We start from the raw sequence: 23,231 nt of genomic DNA on the forward strand, positions 1-23,231 counted from the left end.
GTTGGCCAGTCTGGCCTCGAACTCCTGATCTCAGGTGATCCTCTCGCCTCAGCCTCCCAAAGTGCTGGGATTACAGGCATGAGCCACCGTGCCCAGCCACCTTGCACTTTACTTTATGGAGATGGCTGCTTTCCTTAAACCTCATGAACCAACCTCTCCTGGCTTCAGGCTTTTCTTCTGCAGCTTCCTCCTCTCAGCCCTCATAGAACTGAAAAGTGTTAGGGCTTTGCTCTGGATTAGGCTTTGGCTTAAGGGTTTGATCTTCTATCCAGACAACTAACACTTTCTCCATATCGGTAATAAGGCTGTTTGACTTCTAATTTTTTATTGATTGAGACAGAGTCTTGCTCTGTTGCCCAGGTTGGAGTGCAGTAGCACACAATCTCAGCTTGCTGCAACCTCCACCTCCCAGGTTCAAGCAATTCTCCTTCCTCAGCCTCCTGAGTAGCTGGGACTACAAGTGTGCGCTACCACACCAGCTAATTTTTGTATTTTTCGTAGAGATGGAGTTTCACCATGTTGGTCAGGCTGGTCTTGAACTCTTGTCCTCAAGTGATCCACCCGTCTCAGCCTCCCAAAGCACTGAGATTACAGGTGTGAGCCACTGCATGCGGCCGGCCACTCCTTAGTTTTGTGTTCACTGGAGTAGCACTTTTAATATCTTTCAACTTTTCCTTTGCATTCACAACTTAGCTAACTGTTTGGTGCAAGAAGCCTAGCTTTTGGCCTATCTTATCTTTTGATGAGCCTTCCTCATAATCATTTCTAGCTTTTGATTTACAGTGAGAGATGTGTGACTCTTCCTTTCACTTGAACACTGCGAGGCCATTGTAGGGTTATTAACTGACCTAATCTCAATATTGTGTGTCTCAGGGAATAGGTAGGCCCAAGGAGAGAAAGAGATGGGGGAATGGCCGGTGGGTGGAGAAGTCAGAACACACGCAACATTTATTAAGTTTGCCATTTTATATGGGCATAGTTTGTGGTGGCCTCAATGAGAATAGTAACATCAAAGGCCACTGATCACAGATCACCATCACAGATGGAAGAATAATAATGAGGCCGGGTGCGGTGGTTCACGCCTGTAATCTCAGCACTTTGGGAGGCCAAGGCAGGTGGATCACAAGGTCAGGAGTTCAAGACCAGCCTGGCCAACATGGCGAAACCCCGTCTGTACTAAAAATACAAAAATTAGCAGAGCGTGGTGGTGGGCACCTGAAATCCCAGCTACTCGGGAGGCTGAGACAGGAGAATCGTTTGAACCCAGGAGGCGGAGGTTACAGTGAGCCAAAATCACAAAATTGCCCTGCAGCCTGGGCACAGGGCGAGACTCTGTCTCAAAAAAAAAAATAATAATGAAAAGATTTAAAATTTTATTGTGAGAATTACCAAAATGCAGCCCAGAAGACACACAGTGAGCGCATGCCGTTAGAAAAAAATGGTGCTGATAGACTTGCTCAATGCAGGGTTGCCACAAACCTTTGATTTGTTAAAAAAAAAAAAAAAATGCAGTGTCTGTGAAGCACAATAAAGCTAAGTGCAATAAAATGAAGAGTGCCCTATAAGAGCTTAGTCACCCTTCACCTCGAGTCCTTGATTGTGATATCTTACCGTGTTTCCTTTATCATCACCGCCTTTCACATTTATTATAACAATACATATTATGTAGCAGACCCATTTGAGAGTAAGCTGTAGACATGATGCCCCTTTACTCCTAAATACTGCAGTGCGTATTTCCAGAACGAGGACATTCACCTGTGTAACCACAGTGCCATTGAAATCATGAAAGTAACGTCGATCTACTTCTATTATCTACAGACCTTATTCGTTTTTCCCAATTATTGCAATATGCTTTTTTTTTTTTTTTTTTTGAGTTGGAGTCTTGCTCTGTCACCCAGGCTGGAGTGCAGTGGTGCGATCTCAGCTCACCAGAACATCTGCCTCCTGGGTTCAAGTGACCCTCGTGGCTCAGCCTCCTGAGTAGCTGGGATGACAGGCATGCGCCACCAGGCCCGTCTAATTATTGTATTTTCTGTAGAGATGAGATTTTGCCATGTTGGCCAGGCTGGTCTCGAACTCCTGACCTCAAGTAATCTGCCTGCCTCTGCCTCCCAAAGTGCTGGGATTACAGATGTGAGGCACTGCGCCTGGCCTAGTCTGTTTTTCTTTTTTCTTTTTCTTTTTTTTGAGACAGTCTCTTGCTCTTGTCACCCAGGCTGGAGTGCAATGGTGTGATCTCAGCTCACTGCAACCTCTGCCTCCTGAGTTCAAGCAATCCTCCTGCCTCAGCCTCCTGAGTAGCTGGGATTACTGGCACCCACCACCACGCCCGGCTAATTTGTGTATTTTTAGCAGAGATGCGGTTTCACCACGTTGGCCAGGCTAGTCTCAAAGTCCTGACCACGGGTGATCCCCCCACCTCGGCCTCCCAAAGTGCTGGGATTACAGGCGTGAGCCACCATGCCCGGCCCCCTGTGAAGTATTAAGAAGGGCACTGGGGCTTCCTGTAGCACTTGGAACAGTGTTCTCAGCGCCCATACGTGTCACCACCCTAATCTCACACAAAAAAGACCTCAGGTGATCCGCCTGCCTCTACCTCCCAAAGTGCTGGGATTACAGATGTGAGGCGCCGCGCCTGGCCTAGTCTGTTTTTCTTTTTTGTTTTCTTTTTTTTTTTTCACTGGAGCCGGAGCTCAAGTGACTTCGGAAGCATCTCCCACGTTGGGTTTTACCTTCCTTCCACCACAGCCCAGGTGATTTGCAGCTCCTGGTGGCTGGTGGTCTGTCCTGGCTCTGAGAGGAGACAAAAGGGGTGGGGGTGAGGGTGGGGAGGGGGTCCCAGCCTCTTCTCTCCCTGCTAGAGTTTAGCCCCACCCCTATTCCACACAGCCGTTCCCCAGGCTGGGACATCCCAGACCCAAAGTCCCTGGAGAGCGAGGGAGGAGGAGGAAGGGGCCCGGGGCGGCGGGGGGGCGGGGGGGGGGGAGGTGGGGGTGCCTTTGCCTCTGAGCTCTCAGCGCTCTCTAAATTGGGCTGTAGAATTGGTTACGTTGGGGATGCAGGAAGAAAAATTGACTTCTGCTTCTATTTTTTTAAACAAAAATAAGCAAAATAAGCTTCACTGATACCATGTGTAGAATGACAGTAGATCACAACGTAAATTTTCGATGTTTGTTTGCGACGTTTTTTCAGAAAGTTGTTATCTAATAGGGGAGTGTGACAAATGTTTAGAGACTTCTAAGGTAAATAAAAAGGTGTGAGGGGCAGGTGGAGATTTGGGAATTGGTCGGGAACCAGGGAGCTGGCATTGATTTTTTTTTTTTTCCAAGGCCATGAACTTTGTGGGGATGAAGGGGTCTTTGCCCAGGAAGTCACTGAGCAGTATGGCTTCTAGAAGACGCCTCCCCCCGCCGAGCTGCCTTAACCGCGTTTGACATTCAAAGACGCAGGTGATGTCACCCCCTCCCACTGACAACACAGTAAGGGCCGAGTTCTCTGAGGCTTCTTGGGCCGTGGCCCGGGGAAAGCAGGTGACCCGCCTCCCAGTGCCGGGTGGGCAAGGAACTGGACCCCGAGCAAGGACCGAGGGCAAGGAACTCGACCCCGAGCAAGGACCAGGCACGACGGTGAGCTAGAGAGGACCTACATGCCAGGTTCGGTTCTGGGCACATTACCCTCTGTTTATTTTCTTATTTTTATTTATTTAGAGATAGAGTCTCACTCTGTTGCCCAGGCTGGAGTGTAGTGGGGTGATCTTGGTTCACCACAACCTCCACCTCCCAGGTTCAAGCAATTCTCCTGCCTCAGCCTCCCAAGTAGCTGGGACTACAGGCGTGCACCACCACATCTGGCAAATTTTTAAATTTTTTTTAGTAGAGATGGGGTTTCGCCCTGTTGGCCAGACTGGTCTTGAACTCCTGACCTCAGGTGATCCGCCTGGCTTGGTCTCCCAAAGTGCTGGGATGATACTGTGCCTGGCCTTGCTTTATTTGTAGAGAGATGAGGTCTCACTCTGTTGCCCAGGCTGGAGTGCAGTGGCGATTCATAGGCATGGTCCTCATGGGCTACAGCCTCAGACTCAAACCTCAGCCTGAGTAGCTAGGACTCCATGCGTGCACTGCGCCGGGCTCAGCACCCCACAGTGGTGAGAGTTGTTACGGTGATTTAGTGTGGCCGTCGGTTACTCAGGTAGACTTGGTTTGTTGTCCTTGACTGCTGCGCCGTCCTCCATAGCATGCATTTAAGATCCACATTTTATATTTGATTCCCTAAATAATGAGACAGCTTCTTGTAATCACAAACATGATCCAAACATGATCACGATGAACCATCCGTTTCTAGGGTCTGTGTGAGAAGTTTCCTGTGCTTGGGAATGGAGTCACTGGCCCGTAAATCTGTGCTTAATTTTTTTTTTTTTTTTTTTTTTTTTGAGTCCGAGTCTCGCTCTCAGTCTCGCTTTGCCCAGGCTGCAGTGCAATGGCACAGTCTCAGCTCACTGCAACCTCTGTCTCCTGGGTTCAAGCAATTCTCCTGCCCCAGTCTCCTGAGTAGCTGGGATGACAGGTGTCTGCCACCACGCCCGGCTAATTTTTTGTATTTTTAGTAGAGACAGGGTTTCACCATGTGGGCCAGACTGGTCACGAACTCCTGACCTCATGATCCGCCTGCCTCAGCCTCCCAAAGTGCTGGGATTGCAGGTGTGAGCCACCGCGCCCGGCCTACTTCACTTAATTAAATGCTGCAGATTTTCAGCTGTCTTCTGTTCTGGTTGGAAGCTGTCTCAATCAAAACATGGCGAAACCCCATCTCTACTAAAAATTTAAAAATACCCTGGCTCATTTTGCATTTTTAGTAGAGACGAGGTTTCACCATGTAGGTCAGGCTGGCCTTAAACTCCTGACCTCAGGTGATCCGCCTGCCCCGGCCCTCCCAAAGTGCTGGGATTACAGGTGTGAGCCACCGCACCTGGCCCCCATTGCAGTTTGAGAGGCTTTATATAATAAAGGGCAGAGCACTCAGGAGGCTGCTCTTCTAGGGCTGCAATGGTCCAGTATGATAGCTATTAGGCACACGTGGCTTTTTTTTTTTTTTTTTTTTTTTTTTTTTTTGAGACAGAGTCTTGCTCCGTCACCCAGCCTGGAGTGCGGTGGCATGATCTCGGCTCACTGCAAGGTCCCTGGTTCACGCCATTCTCCTGCCTCAGCCTCCCGAGTAGCTGGGACTACAGGCACCCGCCACCACACCTGGCTCATTTTTTTTGTATTTTTAGTAGAGACGGGGTTTCACTGTGTTAGCCAGGATGGTCTCGATCTCCTGACCCCGTGATCCGCCTGCCTCGGCCTCCCAAAGTGCTGGGATTACAGACATGAGCCACCGCGCCTGGCCCCGGCTATTTTTTTTTTTCCTTTAGACAGTCTTGCTCCGTCACCCAGGCTGGAGTGCAGAGGCGTGATGACAGCTCACTGCAGCCTCGGCCTCCCGGGCCCAAGCGATCCTCACGCCCAGCATCTTGAGTAGCTGGGACCACAGGCATGTGCCACCATGACCAGCTAATTTAATTTTTTTTTTTTTTTTTGTAGAGACACGGTCTCCCTATGTTGCCCAGACTAGTCTCAAACCCCTGAGCTCGAGCGATCTTCCTGTCTTGGCCTCCCAACGTGTTGGGATTACAGGCGTGAGCCACCACACCTGGCCAAAACTCAGTTTTTATTGAGTTATAATTTACAGACAACAAGCACAGATACTAAATGTATACTTTAATGAGTTTTGACAAATGACCCCTGTCACCAACGCCCCAATTTCCGTCACTCCAGAGAGTTACTTTGGGTTCCTTTCTCTTCACTGCAGAAGCAATGACTGATTTCCATCACTACATATTAGTCTGGCCTGTTCTTGGGTTTCAAAGATAATAGATTCACACAATACATAGACATTTGTGGCTGGCCTGTTACATTTAATATAGAACATCTTTGCTAACCCCGAGGTCATAAAGATATTCTATGTTTTCTTCCAGAAGTTTCTAGTTTTGGCTTTTGAATTTAGGTCTTTGGTTCCTGTTAATTTGGGGTGGGGGTATGGTATGTGGCAGGAATATGTTTATATTTTTCTATATGGCTATACAGTAGTTCTAGCACTGTTTGTTAAAAAGACTTTCCCTTACCCATTGAATTGCTGTGATATCTTTATTGAACATCAATTGGTCATATGTGTATAGGTGGATTTCTGTTCTGTTCTATTGATCTTTTGGTTTATCTTTAGGCTAATATAACACTGCCCTGACTACTGTAGCTTTATAGTAAATCTTTAAATTAGATAGTATGAGTCTCCAACGTGTTCTTTCTCAAGATCGTTTGGACTACGTTAGGTCTTTTGCATTTTTTTTTTTTTTTTTTCGAGATGGAGTCTTGCTCCATTGCCCAGGCTGGAGTGCAGTGGTGTGATCTCAGGTCGTTGCAACCTCCCTGCCTACTGAGTTCCAGCAATTCTCCTGCCTCAGCCTCCTGAGTAAGTGAAATTACAGGCACCCAATACCACGCCCGGCTAACTATTTTTTAGTAGAGATGGGGTTTCCTCATGTTGGCCAGGCTGGTCTCCAACTCCTAACCTCAGGTGATCCTCCTGCCTTGGCCTCCCAAAGTGCTGGGATGACCGGCATAAGCCACTACACCTGGCCGGTCCTTTGCATTTTCATGTACATTTCAGAATCAGCTTGTCAATTCCTCAACAAAGCTAGCTGAGATCTGAATTGCCATTGTGTTGAATCTGTAGATCAATTTGGGGAGAACTGATATCTTGTTTTTTGAGACAGAGTCTTACTCTGTTACCCATGCAGGAGTGCAGTGGTGCGATCTCGGCTCACTGCAGCCTCTGCCTCGCAGGCTCAAGCGATTCTCCTACCTCAGCCTCCTGAGTAGCTGGGATTACCGGTGTGTACCACCATGCCCAGCTAATTTTTTTGTATTTTTAGTAGAGACGGGGTTTCACCATGTTGGCCAGGCTGGTCTCAAACTGCTGAGCTCAAGTAATCCACCCACCTCGGCCTCCCGAAGTGCTGGGATTACAGGCGTGAGCCACCACGCCCGGCCTACACTGATTCTTTGAATTCATAAACAAATATTTCCATTTATTTAGGTTTTTCTCTCAAAAATACCTTGTAGTTTTCAGTATAGAGATTTTTGAATATCTTTTGTTATAGTCTTAGCATTTGATTTTTGAGGCTATTGTAAATGGTTTTGGTTTTAAAATTTCATTTAACTATGGTTTGTTGCTAGTATGCAGAAATGTGATTATTTTTGTATATTGGCTTTTATTTTTGTGACTTTCCTAAGTGCACTTATTCTAGTAGCTTTTTATTTCTGTAGATTCCCTAGGATTTCCTAATTACATGCTTATGACATCTGTGAATAAAGACAGTTCTACTTCTTCCTAGCCAGTTTCTATGCTTTTTATATCTTTTTCTTGCCTTCTTTCACTGGCTAGGAACTTCACTATAGTGTTGAACAGAAGTGGTGTAAAGGGATTTCCCTTCCCTGTTTTCAGTATTGGGGAAAGTATTCAGTATTTCATCATTTACTATGATGTTCGCTGTAGCTTTTGTCATTGTTGTTAATATCCTTAACACAATGAATGATTCTCAACCGAGGGTGATTTCCCACCTCTTCCAGGGACATTTGGTAATGGCATATGACATTTTTCTTTTTTCTTTTTTTTGGGGGGACTGAGTCTCGCTCTATCACTCAGGCTGGAGTGCAGTGGCGTGATCTCGGCTCACTGCAAACTCCGCCTCCCGTGTTCACGCCATTCTCCTGCCTCAGCCTCCTGAGTAGCTGGGACTACAGGCGCCCGCCACCACGCCCGGCTAATTTTTATATTTTTAGTAGAGATGGGGTTTCATCATGTTAGCCAGGCTGGTCTCAAACTCCTGACCCTCAAGTGATCCACCCGCCTCCCAAAGTGCTGTGATTACAGGCACAAGCCACTGCGCTGGGCCAAATTCAACTTTTAAACTCAGAAATGGGGCTATTTAGATTTTCTACTTGCATCAGTCTTTGTAATTTGTACCTTGCAAGGTGTTTAAGTTGAACTTATGGGTATAATTTTGATCATAATATTCCATCATTATTTTGACGTCATCAAGATCTATGATGGTGCTCCTTTTGTTTTAGTCTCTGTGGTGCAGGCTGGGTCACTGCAGCCTCCGCCTCCTGGCTTCAAGCGATTCTCTTGCCTCAGCCTCCTGAGTAGCTGGGATTACAGGCACATGCCACCACACCTTGCTAATTTTTATATTTTTAGTAGAGATGAGATTTTGCCATGTTGGCCAGGTGGGTCTCAAACTCCTGACCTCAAGTGACCTGCCTGCCTCGTTCTCCCAAAGTGCTGGGACTACAGGTGTGCGCCACTGCGCCTGGCCAATTCCCTGTATTTTAAATGTTTTTTTTTTTCTATCTTTTCCACCAGCTACTGAGAAGAAAGTGTTATCCAACTATGATTATGAATTTATGTGTTTCTTGCTGGAGTTCTGAAAATTTTTATCTATTTTGAAACTGTTATGAGCTGCATAAACATTTATATAATTCCGGCTTCCTGCTGAATTGGCTCATTTATCATTATGAAATCCTCTTCCTAATCTCTAGTGTTACTTGCTTGACTTTGATGTTAATGTTACCACACTAGCTTTCTCATTGGTTTGCATGGTGTTTTTCCATTCCTTTTTTTTTTTTTTTTTTTTTTTTTTGAGACGGAGTTTTGCTCTTGTTGCCCAGGCTGGAGTGCAGTGGCACGATCTCGGCTGACTACAACCTCTGCCTCCCGGGTTCAAGCAATTCTCCTGCCTCAGCCTCCCAAGTGGCTGGGATTACAGGCATGTGCCACCACACCTGGCTAATTTTTTGTATTTTTAGTAGAGACAGGGTTTCACCATGTTAGCCAGGCTGGTCTCGAACTCCTGACCTCAGGTGATCCATCTGCCTTGGCCTGATAAAGTGCTGGGATTACAGGCATGAGCCACCGCACCTGGCCCCATTCTTACTTTAACCTGTGTCTTTATGAAGGGCATCTCTTGCAAACAGCCTGTGGTTGAGTCCTACATTATTTAGGTTGATAATTGCTGCCCTGCTTCTCTCCCCTCTCCCTCTGAAACTCCAATTATACATATATTAGTCTCACAGGTCGCTGATACTATGTTTAGCTTTTCTTAATTCTTTTTCTCTTTCTGCTTCACTTTAATTTCTATGTAGCTATCTTCAAGCTGATCCTCTCTTCCACTGGTTCCAGTCCATATTAAACCCATCCAGTGAAACTTTCATCTTTTTGTTTTAGAATTCCCATGAGGTTCTTTAGAGTTTCAGTATCTTTCTGAATATTGAAAACCATCGCTTTCTATTAAATTCCTTAACATATTTGTAAGTTGTTTTAAAGCTCTTGTCTGCTAATTCTAACGTCTGGATGATCTGTGGGCCATTTTTCTCTTGGTCATGGGTTACATTTTCTTGGTTTTATTATTTTAAATTTTATGCTGGATATTGTATGTAGAAGAAAAAAGGCATGTTATTTGTTTACTTTGTTTAGTTTCAATGAGTTCATGCCTTTTATCCCAAAAGTCAGCTAGGATGAGGGCTATTTAGATTTTTCTAAGAGTTGAGTTGAGCTGGGGCTGGGAACAGTCTTAATTAAATTTTTCTCCACCTTCACATGGAATTGAGAGAGCTCACTTCGCCCTTGATGCCCCAACCTTCTGCACCTGCCATCAGACTAGTTCCTTTGATGTTGTCATTGAGTTTGAGTGAGTTGGGTTGTGGCTTTAGATGTTTATGGTCTTTCTTTGTATTCAACTCCAGTGGGGCCCAGGAATCTGAGCATCATAAGACTTATACACACTTCCTCAGCAGAATTCCTGGGACTAATGTGAGGATAACTGTTGGATCAAGCAGTTGACTTATGTGTTGGGGATTCTTCAAGACTACACTACCTATTGGCAGCCCATGCTGTTATTAAATGCCTGGATGGTTTCTTCTTAGCTGTGCAAAAAGTCTGTCCACCTATGAAAACTCTTCCACTCACCTTACCCAGATTAAGCACTTACCCACAGATATAAAAACATTCATGGCCGGGTGCGGTGGCTCATGCCTGTAATCCCAGCACTTTGCGAGGCCAAGGCGGGTGGATCATGAGGTCAGGAGATCGAGACCATCCTGGCTAACACGGTGAAACACTGTCTCTACTGAAAATACACACACACGCGCGAAAAAAATTAGCCGGGCGTGGTAGCGGGCGCCTGCTGTAGTCCCAGCTACTCGGGAGGCTGAGGCAAGAGAATGGCGTGAACCCGGGAGGCAGAGCTTGCAGTGAGCCGAGATCACGCCACTGCACTCCAGCCTGGGCGACAGAGCGAGACTCCATCTCAAAAAAAACAAAAACAAAAAAACCCCACAAAACATTCATGACGTTGTGCCCACTGGTCTTCAGTAACTTTATAAGAAAGTGTGGTTTTTATTTTATTCATTTCAAAAGCTCCCGCTACCATCAAAGCTGGGAGGTTTGTATCCTTCAACATTCTGACTAGAAGAAAAATTCTGCTGTGAAGCATTTGTGAATCCCAATGCCTGGATGCACCCAAGACCAAGTAAGTCACCAAGACCAAGTAAGTCAGAATCTCTGGAGGAGGAACTCAGACGGGAGCGTTTTCTCATGTTCCCCAAATGATTCAAATATACAGCCTGGGTCTATAACCACTGATTGTGGCCCCATGAGCTGTAACAGCCTTCTTTTGTGAGTTATAGAATTGATTTTGGAATCTTCCTCCCTCCATTTGCGATTTATGGAAAGCTTAGAACAGTCGCATCTCTGAGACTATTTTCTTACCTATAAAGTCGTGGATATTATATTAGAGCATTCCTTTTTTGTTTGAGTCCGAGTCTCGCTCTGTCACGGAGGCTGGAGCGCAGTGGCATGATCTCGACTCTCTGCAGCCTCCACCTCTGCCTCCTGGGTTCAAGCGATTCTGCTGCCTCAGCCTCTAGAGTAGCTGGGACCACAGGGGCGTGCCACCATGTCTGGCTAATTTTTGTATTTTTTAATGGGGATGGGGTTTCACCATGTTGCCCAAGCTGGGCTCAAACTCCTGACTTCAGGTGATTCATCTGCCTTGGCCTCCCAAAGTGCTGGGTTACAGGCGTGAGCCACTGTGTCTGGCCGCATTCCTTTTTTTAATGGCTGCGAGAAGAAAGGATGTTATTATGAATGGAAAGGTCTTAAGTCTGAAGGGCCATGAAGCTGATGGATTGCTAAGGTAAAGGGAGGGGCCTTTCCTTGTACCTGTGAGGCTCTGATTACTTACTTCTCAACACAGGCGTGGCCACTGGTGGTGGCCCAGAATCCCTGCACTAGAAAGATGAGGGATGTTGTCCGCGTTGAGGTTATCAGGTTGACCAGGGCTGCAATGGCGGCCACCTTGACATAATCGTCACCTCCGGCCTTGTAGGAGGTGAAGGTGATGATGGTCCCCATGCCCAGGCTCAGGGAAGAGGGTACATGGCCCCTGCTTGATGCCACAGGTCCAGGGAGGATAAGGCAGAGAGCTGTGGGTGACTGAGAAGTTTTTAGGAGTGGGCTTGGAAGGGTAGGACTACCAGTAAATAAGCAGGCTAAGGGGTCGGCTAAGGTAGAGAGCAAAAGGATAAAAGGGAGGCTGGGGGCAGAAGGAAAGGAGATGTGGGGGAAGGAGACTCTGAGGTCTTGAGAGTCGAGAGAGGGAGAAGGTTTGGAGTCCCGGGCCTCACCTCTGTGGTGATCACACGTCTGAGGCTCGTGACCACACCTTCCAGGAAGAGGCAGAGGAGGATGACGGAGGGGAGGAGAGGAAGACAGAGGTGAGCATCAGCAGGGGCCTCCCGGTCAGGAGTAGAAATATGAACGGTGTCAAGATGGCCCAGAAGTAACACGATGGAATTATGGGAAGACGATTCTAAGGAGACAATATTGTGGTTTGGAGCAAACAATAAGCTGCCCAGGAGTCAGGGGCGAGACTCCAAGTAAAGATGGCTTTGAAAGGGTGGGTAGTTGGACACTTAATTCCCCGGCCTTGGATTTACGGCTTATGTGTGAGTTTAAGGAGAGGAAAAGAAACTGAGAAGAGACTTTGAGAGAGAATAACATAACTAAGAGGAATTTTAGTGATTTGCCCCGGAGGTAGTTGAGCTATGGCCCCTCTCTCTGCATATCCCTGTCAAACCTTTAGTAAAGTCTACTTTTGTAGGAGTGGTTTATTTTTGGAGGCTGTGAAGAGATGGCGAGCTAAGACTCCAGGGGTGGAGATGGATGACGTGAAAGGTGACCACCTGCATGAATGCAGGGACCAGGAGGTACAGGTAGAGTTTACCAAAATAATCTGATAAACACACTGAAATACATTTTCTTTTCTTTTTTTTTTAAGATGGGGTCTTGCTCTGTCGCCCAGGCTGGTATGCAGTGGCGCGATCTCAGCTCACTGCAACCTCTGCCTCTAGGGTTCGAGCGATTCTCCTGCCTCAGCCTCTCGAGTAGCTGGGACTACAGGCATGCACCACCACACATGGCTAATTTTTGTATTTTTAGTAGAGATGGGGTTTCACCATATTGACCAGGCTGGTCTTGAACTCCTGGGCTCAATCGATCCTCCCACCTTGGTCTCCCAGTGTACTGGGATTACAGGTGTGAGCCACTGCACCCGGCCTGAAATACATTTTCTATGTAAAGGGAGCATGATCCAGATGCCAAGGAGATGGATTGAAAGAAAATACTCCCAGGCTGGGTATGGTGGTTCACACCTATAATCCAGGCACTTTGGGAGGTGGGTAGATCACTTGAGGTCAGGAGTTCAAGACCAGCCTGGCCGACATGGTGAAACCCCATCCCTACTAAAAAATATAAAAGTTAGCTGGGTGTGGTCATGGGCACCTATAGTCGCAGCTACTCAGGAGGCTGAGGCAGGAGAATTGCTGGAACCTGGGAGGCGGAGGTTGCAGTGAGCCAAGATCATGCCATTGCACTCCACCTGGGTAACAGAGCAAGACTCCATCTTAAAAAAAAAACAAAAAACGCTGGACGTGGTGACTCATGGCTGTAATCCCAGCACTTTGGGAGGCCGAGGCGGGTGATCACGAGGTCAAGAGATCAAGACCATCCTGGCTAACATGGTGAAACCCCGTCTCTACTAAAATTAGCTGGGCATGGTGGCATGTGCCTGTAGTCCCAGCTACTCAGGAGGCTGAGGTAGGAGAATCGCTTGAATCCAGGAGGCGGAGGCTGCAGTGAGCCGAGAGCACACTGTTGCACTCCAGCCTGGCAACACAGTGAGACTCCGTCTCAAAAAAATAAAGAAATACAAAAAATTACCTGGCATGGTGGTGGGTGCCTGTAATCCCAGCTACTCAGGAGGCTGAGGCAGGAGAATCACTTGAGCCTGGGAGGCAGAGGTTGCAGTGAGTTGAGATAGCACCATTGCACTCCAGCTTAGGCAACAAGAGCAAAACTCAGTCTCAAAAAAAAAAAAAAAAAAAAGCTCCAAATGGGTACCTGGAATGGAATTGGTGCCACTCAGCTCCTTTAGGGGTTAACATGTTGTCAAAATGCAGGGAGGTGGAGGTTGCAGGACTCAGCTGGGGGGACTGTGGTCTGATCTGAAAGGTTGCCCACAGGTGTCTGCCTGCAGCGATGTGGGGATCTGGTTGATAGTGAGGCATTTCTTCACGCTGTCAATGGGAAGCAGTTCTCTGTAGAGAGACCTGGCCGACTTAGCTTGTCTGAGGAGAGTACAGAATCTTCCTCGGACCCCTGGAGGGAGACGCTGGGTGGCCACATCTGAGTCTAGCTCCATCATGCAGGCTAGAGTGCAGTGGCGCGATCTCAGCTCACTGCAACCTCCACCTCCCAGGTTCAAGTGATTCTCCTGCCTCAGCCTGAGGTCAAGAGTTCAAGACTAGCCTGGCCAACATGGCAAAACTACTAAAAATACAAAAATTAGCCGGGTGTGGTGGCAGGTGCCTGTAATCCCAGCCATTTGGGAGGCTGAGGCATATCTGAGCTTGTCCTCAGGGTGGGTGGAAGGGTCACAGGGATTGCAGAAGAGCAGTCAACAGGAAGGAGTTGGGTTGTGTTGGGGTGGAGAGTGTGGAAGTCTTCGGATTTGCAAAGGTGACAGGGTAGTGGGGCTGGCGGTCAGGGGAGCTTACCGGCGTTGAAATCCAAATCCCTGTGATCACGACTGAGAAGACAACCCAGGCTGCGGTTCAGGACGAGGGCTTCAGCCGCTTCTTCACTGTGGTCCGAGGCATGGAGGGTAGTGTGGTACAAGAAGTACTGGTGGGCCCAGTCTGAAGGCAAGAGACGTCTCGGGGAGGGGACTCAGGTACCACCTTGCTCGGTGCCTGCTTCCGTTCACTTCCTCCCCTTGGTGTCCCTGCCTCCCTTGGCCCTGCTGGCCCCTCTCCTCACCAGTGACACTGATGTTCTTCACCAGTGGGCAGTGGTCCCAGGGCAGGGGGTGAGCAAAGGAGTAGAAGAAATTCCAGGAGATGATGGTGCTGTTGTACAAGCTCACCGAGGCGCACACCTGGGGGTGGACACGGTGGGCAGAGACCTGGAGACCACAGAGGGAGATCGGGGATGGCCTGGGGCTGGGTCCCTCATTTACCAGACTGTGAGCATAGCTCATGCTGCACAGCCAGGGGACAAGCTGCTTCCAGACCCGGATGTTGTCCACATGCAGCCACTGCCCCATGATCACCTCCATGTATAAGAGCGGGATCCCGAATAAGAGAAGCATGAAGAAGTACATCAGGATGAAGCTGCCTGGGAAGGGAGCCAGGGGCTGTGCTCAGGCAGCCAGGAGTCCTGGCCCTGTCCCCATTTTCCCCTAGGAGCCCACGTGCCCAACCCCAGCTTTCTCCTCCTTCAGGGCCCAGGACTCCAAGCTCCCAGCCTTGAAACTCCTTCCTTAAGCTCAGGACCCAGGCCCCTGGCCTTACCTCCTCCGTTCTGGTGACACAGGTAAGGAGAACGCCACACGCTGCCCAGCCCGACAGAGAAGGCAATCTGGATCAAGATGCTCTCAGTGTTTTTAGGTTGAACGAAGTAGTTTTGGGTCTTGGTGGCCTGGATCTCCTCGGTCTTGAGCCTCCAGGACAGGGAGTTGGGGGTCTGGAATTTCTTAGAAGACTCTTTCTCTGTCAGATAATTCCTCAAGGGACTCCGTGGCTTTCTTCTTTCAGGCCCGGTAAATCCTGAGAAAATCTTGGGTCACCAAGAGCAGCAGAATTTAAAGGACACGTCTCAGGTACCAGGCTGTGAAATTTCATAACCAGGGCTTTGGAGAAATGAGGGCCAGAGTTTAAATCTTGGCCCTTCTCCTTATGAGTTACTAACTTATGGGCAATATACATATATATTTTTTGAGATGGGGTCTTACTCTGCCGCCCAGGCTGGAGTGCAGTGGCATGATCTCAGCTCACTGCAACCTCCGCCTCCCAGGTTCAAGGGATTCTCCTGCCTCACGAGTAGCTGGGATTACAGGTGTGTGCTACTATGTCAGATAATTTTTGTATTTCTAGTAGAGACAGGGTTTTGCCATGTTGCCCAGGCTGGTCTCAGAACTCCTGACCTCAAGTGATCTGCCTGTCTCGGCCTCCCAAAGTGCTGGGATTACAGGTGTGAGCCGCCACACCCAGTTCTGTTTTTCTCATCTTAAAAGCAGCGGTGAATTTCAAAATATTTAATAAAAGCTATGGTGTGAGCACTCACCAATCAGAATGAATGCCAGCCATAAACACTGGAGTATCAGCTGAACACCAGTCCTGTCTGAAATGATTAAAATAACACAATGGAATATTGAGTGCCAAGAGCACAGTAAACAATGGATACACTCAGGTTTCTTTCCCGTTGACTTCTGGTGTACTTGGAAACTTTTAGGCCCAACTAATGCACATAGACTTCTAGGCCAGGTTTTACAAACACAGCTGTTTATCACAGTCACTGGGGGAGCTCTAAAATGATAGAGATTCCTGCCTTCCATTCTGCTAGCCTCGCTCCTCTAGATTAAGTCTAAGGTGAGGATAGAGATGGGTAGAATTTTTTTTCTTTTGAGACACAGTCTCACTCTGTCGCCCAGGCTGGAGTGCAGTGGTGTGATCTTGGCTCACTGCACCCTCTGCCACCCAGGTTCTAGCGATTCTTCTGCCTCAGCCTCCCGAGTAGCTGGGATTACAGGCACGCACCACCACACCCGGCTAATTTTTATATTTGTAGTACAGACAGGGTTTCACCATGTTGGCCAGGCTGGTCTTGAACTCCTGACCTCATGATCCACCCACCTTGGCCTCCCAAAGTACTGGGATTACAGGTATGAGCCACTGCGCCCAGCCACGATGGGTAGACTTTAAAAGCTTCGTTGGGATTCCACCTTTGGAAAGGCAGCATGAGGAGCTCTGTGGACCCACTCCCTAGTAAAACAAGTCAACTTGTGAGAAATATAAAGAAAAACATTTACGGTCTCTAGAAATTGTCCTAAGGGCATATAGCAAGTGACAAAATATTTATTCAAGAAAATATACTAAAATTCTGGGCAGGCACGGTGGCTCACACCTGTAATCCCAGCACTTTGGAAGGCCAAGGCAGGCAGGTCACTTGAGGTCAGGAGTTTGAGATCAGCCTGGCCAACACGGCAAAACCCTATCTCTACTAAAAATACAAAAATTAGCGAGGCACGTGCTTGTAATCCTAGCTACTCGGGAGGATGAGGCAGGAGAATTGCTTGAACCCGGGAGGTGGAGGTTGCAGTGAGCCAAGATCACGCCACTGCACTCCAGCCTGGGTGACAGCAAGGCTCCGTATTAAAAAAAAAAATTTATATATATATACACACACACACACACACACACACACACACACACACACGGCTCTTTCTCTGCCTTGCTTCCAGTTGAAGGCTATAGTATCTTCCCAGGAGGGACAGGCCACCAGCATTTCTCATTCCTCTCCAGCTACCTGTTGCAAGTGTGGTAAAAAGGTCAGGAGCTCCCTTCTTCTATCCAGTACTGCTCCTCCCCTCTTTTAGGGCAGAGGCTCCACCCCAGCCATTTGAGAATGCTGGAGCCCTGATCTCCCCTGGCCCTAGCTCTTGTGTAAGGCTAAGGTTACATTCCAGGAGAGGCAAGTTGATAAGAAAGTTTAATGCCCCATCCAGCAACCTGCTGCTAAGGCAGCTGTGTCGCTCAGAGAGAAATAGGCCACTGTCCCTACCCATCTCTGGAGATTTTACTCAGGGAGAAAGCCAAGCCTTCAGAACAAAGAGCTCTGAAAGTCTCTCCCCAAAGAACTGACTTGACTTGAAACAGCGTGGGAGAGTTCAAGCCTAAGGGCATGCTCGAAAATGGTGGAGGAGGTTCTGTTGGTAAGTAATTAAGAGGAAGCTGGTAGCTTCATGAGACACAAGCTAAACCACAGGCCAACTAGTATACCAGAGAGAATCAGGGAAACAGCTAAGAAGGTCCCTCCTGGGTTCAGAACAACTCTCAAACACCAACCTCTTAAACTACTCCTTTAAGGGAGCCTAAATTTAAGCGGACCAGATGCAGAACAATTTATGCCTCAGAGCATTGTCAAAAACAATAATCAGGTGGCAATTAGCGGAGCCTAAAAGCTGAGTGTGGTGAGGGAAAGAGACAGGAGAGCCCACCTAAAACCACTGTCATCCTAGGGTGACAATGCATGTCTAAAGCTGTGCCCTTTGAGGAATATACATTATGACCAGCAGGATTTATTCCAGGAATGCAAGGTTAGCTTAATATCTGAAAATCAATGTTATATCAATAGAATAAAGAACAAAACCCAATAAAGAACAAAACCCATATGATCATCACAGTAGATATATAAAGAGCACTTGACAAAATCCAACATCTTTCATGATAAACACTCAACAAACCTAGAAATAGAAGGAAATCTTGACTTGATAAAGGGAATCTACAAAAAAAATCTATGGTTAACATCATACTTAATGGTGAAAACTGAATCCTTTCCAAGATCAGGAATAAGACATGAGTGTTTTTCTCACCACTTCTGTTCAATATTGTACTGGAGATTCTAGCCAGAGAAATTAGGCAAGACAATAAAATAAAAGACATCAAGAATGAAAAAGAAATAAACTATCTCTCTTCCCATATAACATGATCTTCTATAAAGAAAATCCTAAGGAATCCACTAAACTATTAGAACTCCAATAGGTTCAGTAAGGTTGCAGAATACAAGATCAATATACAAAAATTGTATTTCTATATACTTGCAAAAAATCCAAAATTTAAGAAAACTGTTCCATATATGATAGTATCTGATACAGTTTGGATGTTTGTCCCCTCCAAATCTCATGTTGAAATGTAATCCCTACTGTTGGAGGTGGGGCCTGGTGAGAGGTGTTTGGGTCATGGGGCCAGATCTCTGATGAATGGCTTGTTGCTGACCTCTTGAAAGTGAATGGCTTCTTGTGAGATCTGGTTAAGAGTGTGTGGCTCTTCCTCCTCTCTCTCTTGCTTCTGCTCGTGTGTAGTAGAAGTGACATGCTGGCTCTTTATGACCTTCCACCAAGATTTTAAGTGTCCTGAGGCCTTCAGCAGAAGCAGATGCTAGCACTATGCTTCCTGTATATCCTGCAGAACCGTGTGCCAAAATAAAACCTCTTTTCTTTAGAAATTAAAGCAGCATGGGACTGGTATAAGGATGCACAATAGACCAATAGGAATACCAGTCAGGTATTCCTTTATAGCAATGCAAAAGTGGCCTAATTCAGTGTCAAAAAAAATAAAATACTTAGTAATACATTTAAGAAAAGGACAAACTTTTATACTCTGAAAATTACAAAACGTGTTGAAAGAAGATTTAATGAAAAGAAATCCCATGTTTATGAATCAGAAAACTAAGTATTAAGATGGCAATATTTCCCAAGTTGATCTATAGAATTAATGCAGTCCATCTCAAAATCCCTAGCTGGCTTCTTTGCAGAAAATGACCAGCTGATGATATAATTCATCTGGAAATTAAAGGGGGCCCAGAATAGCCAAAACAAACTTGACAAAGAACAATGTCGGAGGACTCATGCCTCCTGATTTCAAAACTTATTATACTGCTACAGTAATTAAAGCTGCATGGCACTGGTACAAGAATGCATATAAACCAACAGGATACCATAGGATAGAATAGCCCAGAAATAAACCTTTATGTATATAGTCAATTTTCAACAAGAGTGCCAAGAGTACTCAATGAGAAAAAGACAGTTTCTCCAACAGATATTGGGAAAATTGGATATCCACATGCAAAAAAAATCACCTTGGATCCTTACACTATACACAATAATTAACAAAAGGGATAAAAGAGCTACATGTAAGAGCAAAAACTATAAACCTTTTAGAAGAAAATGTTGGGGGGCAAATCTCTATGACCTTGGTTTGGCAATGGTTTCTTAAATATGACACCAAAATTTGTCCTTTTGTGCATCAAAAGACATTATCAGAGAGTGAAAAGATAACCCATCAAATGGGAGAAAACATTTGCAAATCAAGTATTTGGTAAGATTCTAGTATCCAGAATATAAAAATAACTCCTACAACTGAAAAAAAACTAAACTCAGTTAAAAAAAATGGGCAAAGTATGTTAATTAGCCCTATTGCGCCATTTCACTACATATACATGTTCCAAAACATCACGTTGTACATGATAAATATATATAATTTGCATCTGTTACTTTAAAAATCAATTTTTTAAAAAGGGCAAAGGACATCAATAGACATTTCTTCCAAGAAGATAAACAGATGGCCAAAAAGCAGATGAAAAGATGCTCAACATTGCTAATCACTAGAGGAAGGCAAATCAAGACCAGAGTTACCATTTCACACTGACGAAGATGGCTACAAGAAAAAAAAAAAAAAATCAGTGGGAAATAACAACTGCTGGGGAGGATGTGGAGAAATTAGAATCATTATGCATTGAGGATAAGAATGTCCACTGGAGCAGCCATGGTAAAAACCAGTTTGGCAGTTCCTCAAAAAGTAAAACAATTACCATTGGATCCAACAATTCCACTTCCGGGTACATACACACCTGACTTGAAAGGAAGAACTCAGGACGGGCGCAGTGGCTCACCCCTGTAATCCCAGCACTTTGGGAGGCCGAGGCGGGTGGATCACAAGGTCAGGAGATTGAGACCATCCTGGCTAACACAGTGAAACCCTGTCTCTACTAAAAATACAAAAAATTAGCCAGGCATGGTGGCAGGCGCCTGTAGTCCCAGCTACTCGGGAGGCTGAGGCAGGAGAATGGTGTGAACCTGGGAGGCAGAGCTTGCAGTGAGCCAAGATCGCGCCACTGCACTCCAGCCTGGGCAACAGAGCAAGACTCCGTCTCAAAAAAAAAAAAAAAAAAAAGATTTAAAAAAGAATAAACTCTGGTATACCCTACAATGGAATATTATTCATCTATAAAAAATGAAATTCAGATACATGCTATAACATGGATGAGCCTTGAAAACATGTTAAATGAAATAAGCCAGACACAAAAAGACAAATATTATGATTCTATTTATATGAAATATCTAGAATAGGCAAATTCATAGAGACAGCATATTAGAGGTTACTAGGGGGGTGCTGGGCAGAGGGAGAGGAATTACTGCTTCCCAGGTGCAGAGTTTCTATTTGGGGTGTTGACATGTTTTGGAACTAGATAGAGATAGTGGTTGCATAACATTGTGAAAGTACCAAATGCCACTGAAGTGTTTCTTTAAAATGGCTAATTTTATGTTATGTGGATTTCACCTCAATAAAAATAATAAAAGATGATGAAATAATGCTACCAGATAGATAAAAGTTGGGAGAATTTGTCATTAGCACATCAGCACTGCAAAAAATATTAAAAATCTTTGGGCTGAAGGAATATTATTGGAGCTGGAAAGAGATGTAAGAGTAAAATAAGAGACGCAGAAACACATACTGCGTGATTTCACTCATACGTGGAATCTGAAAAAGTTGATCTAGAAGTAGAGACTAAAATGGTGGTTACCAGAGTGGGGATGATGGGGGAGTGGGGTGCTGGGGAGTTGTTGGTCAAATAATACAAAATTTCAGTTAGATAAAAGGAATAGGTTTAAGATAACTATCATTCAACATGGTGACTAAAGTTAATAACTACATTGTAACCTTGAAAAATGCTGAGATTTTAAATATTCTCACCACAAAAATAATAGATATGTAAATTAGCTACATTTAGCATTCCACAATGTATATATATTTCAAAACATCATATTGAACATAAATACATATAATTTCATCTGTCAGTTAAAAAATAATAACATAAAATTTAGAAAGGAATAAAGAAAACCTGAAAGGGTGACCCAGCTACTACCTAGGTCAAAGTAGTCCTAGCTACTCAGGAGGCTGAGGAGGGAGGATCACTTGAGCCCAGAAGTTTTGAGGCTGCAGTGAGCTGATCATGCCATTGCACTCCAGTTTGGGCAACAGAGCAAGACCCTGTAGGCAAATTTGAGACTAATGAGTGCTTAAAGTAACAATAGCAGCAATGTATTGTGGGGTTCATAATATGTAGAAGAAAAATATTGGAGAACAATTGCAAAAAAAAATGGTGGGAAAAGTAGAAATAGAAGGCAACTTCCTTAATCTACAGCTTCCTTAAGCCTATAACTAACATCACACTAAACAATGAAATATGAATGCTTTTCTCTTGAGTTTGGGGACAAGATAAGGATGTTCATTCCACATTGTATTAAAGGTCCTAGCCTGTACAATAAGGCAAGAAAAGTATAAAGATCAAAATAAATAAAACTTTCCTTATTTAAAGGTGATGTAAGTATACTGTCAAGAGATCGTGTATGTAGCTGGGCACAGTGGCTCATGCTTATAATCCTAGTACTGTGAGGCAGGAGGATCAGTTGAGGCCAGGAGCTCAAGACCAGCCTGGGCAACATAGCAAAACTCCATTTCTACAAAAATTAAAATAAAAAATTAGCCAGATGTGGTGGTACATGCCTGTAGTCCTAGCTACTCAGGAGGCTGAGGAGAGAGGATCTCTTGAGCCCAGGAGTTTGAGGCTGCAGTGAGCTGATCATGCCACTGCATTCCAGCTTGGACAAAAGAGTAAGACCCTCTCTCAGGAAAAAAAAAAAAACCCAGATATTGTATATGTAAAAAGAATCTACGAATGGATGGAATTAAGTTTGTAATCAAATTTAGCAAAGTTCCTAGATATATAAGGCGATTGTACAAAAAATTATATTTTTATATACTAGCAACAAATAATTGGAAAATACTATTTTAAAACATCAAAGACATTTAATACTTAGTAATCAATGTAGTTAAAATGTGTAAGACCTCGCTGAAAACTACAAAACAATGCAAAAGACTTAGAGAATTTTACCATGTTCATGAGTTGGCAAGTTGAACATTTTTACAACGTCAATTATCCCCAAATTGATCTACAGATTCAGGGCAATCTTAAACACAAAATCCCATATTGTTGGGGTTTTCTTTGGAAACAGACAAGCTCGTTCTAAAATTATATGGAACGCCAAAGACCTTAGAATGGCTAAGGCTATCTTGAAGAAGACCAAAGTTGGAAGACTTAACTTACCGTGGACTTATCTTACTATCTTAAGATTTGCTCTAAGGCTACATAATTAAAATGTGAGGGGAGGGGCGGGGGAGACGGGGGAGGGGCCAGAGAGAGGGGCAGGAGTGTGGTGTTGGCAAAGGATAATAAATAGATCAATGGAAAAGAGAGTCCATAAATATACTCCAGCTTATGTGGTCACTTAATTTATAATAGAATTGCCACTGCGATTGGGTGGCAATGGATGGTCTTTTCAATAAGTAGTGCCAGAATAATGATATCTATGTAGAAAATAAGCTTGAGCCCACCTCACATGACACACGAACATTAATTCAAGATGAATCATAGATATAAATGTGGAGGGTAAAACAAAAGAGATTCCAAAAAAATATGAAAATATCACTTTGACTTTGGGTAGCACATTTTCTTAAATAGTACACAAAGAAAGCACTAAGAAAATTAGAACTCAACCTCATTAAAATTAAGACGTTTTTAAAAATTCAATGACATCTTAAAGTAAATAGGTAAGCCACAGACGGAACACATTTGTAATGCACACATTTGACAAATGACTTGTATTCAGAATATAAATA

General features: G+C 45.1%; 1 long non-coding RNA gene across 2 annotated transcripts in view; it reads left to right on the top strand.

Annotated features, from left to right (window-relative positions):
- LOC107969786 (uncharacterized) overlaps positions 1-23,231 on the top strand; it is a 54,886-nt gene that overhangs the window by 23,957 nt on the left and 7,698 nt on the right. The window contains exon 3 of one of the 2 annotated variants that reach the window (XR_010153595.1): positions 3,330-15,027. This is a non-coding gene — a long non-coding RNA (uncharacterized LOC107969786). Of the gene's footprint in view, positions 1-3,329; positions 22,694-23,231 lie in introns of those variants that run through there. The other variant, XR_008541166.2, reaches the window with a different exon arrangement.

The sequence above is a fragment of the Pan troglodytes genome, chromosome 20, assembly GCF_028858775.2.
Source record: "Pan troglodytes isolate AG18354 chromosome 20, NHGRI_mPanTro3-v2.0_pri, whole genome shotgun sequence".
Taxonomy (NCBI): domain Eukaryota; kingdom Metazoa; phylum Chordata; class Mammalia; order Primates; family Hominidae; genus Pan; species Pan troglodytes.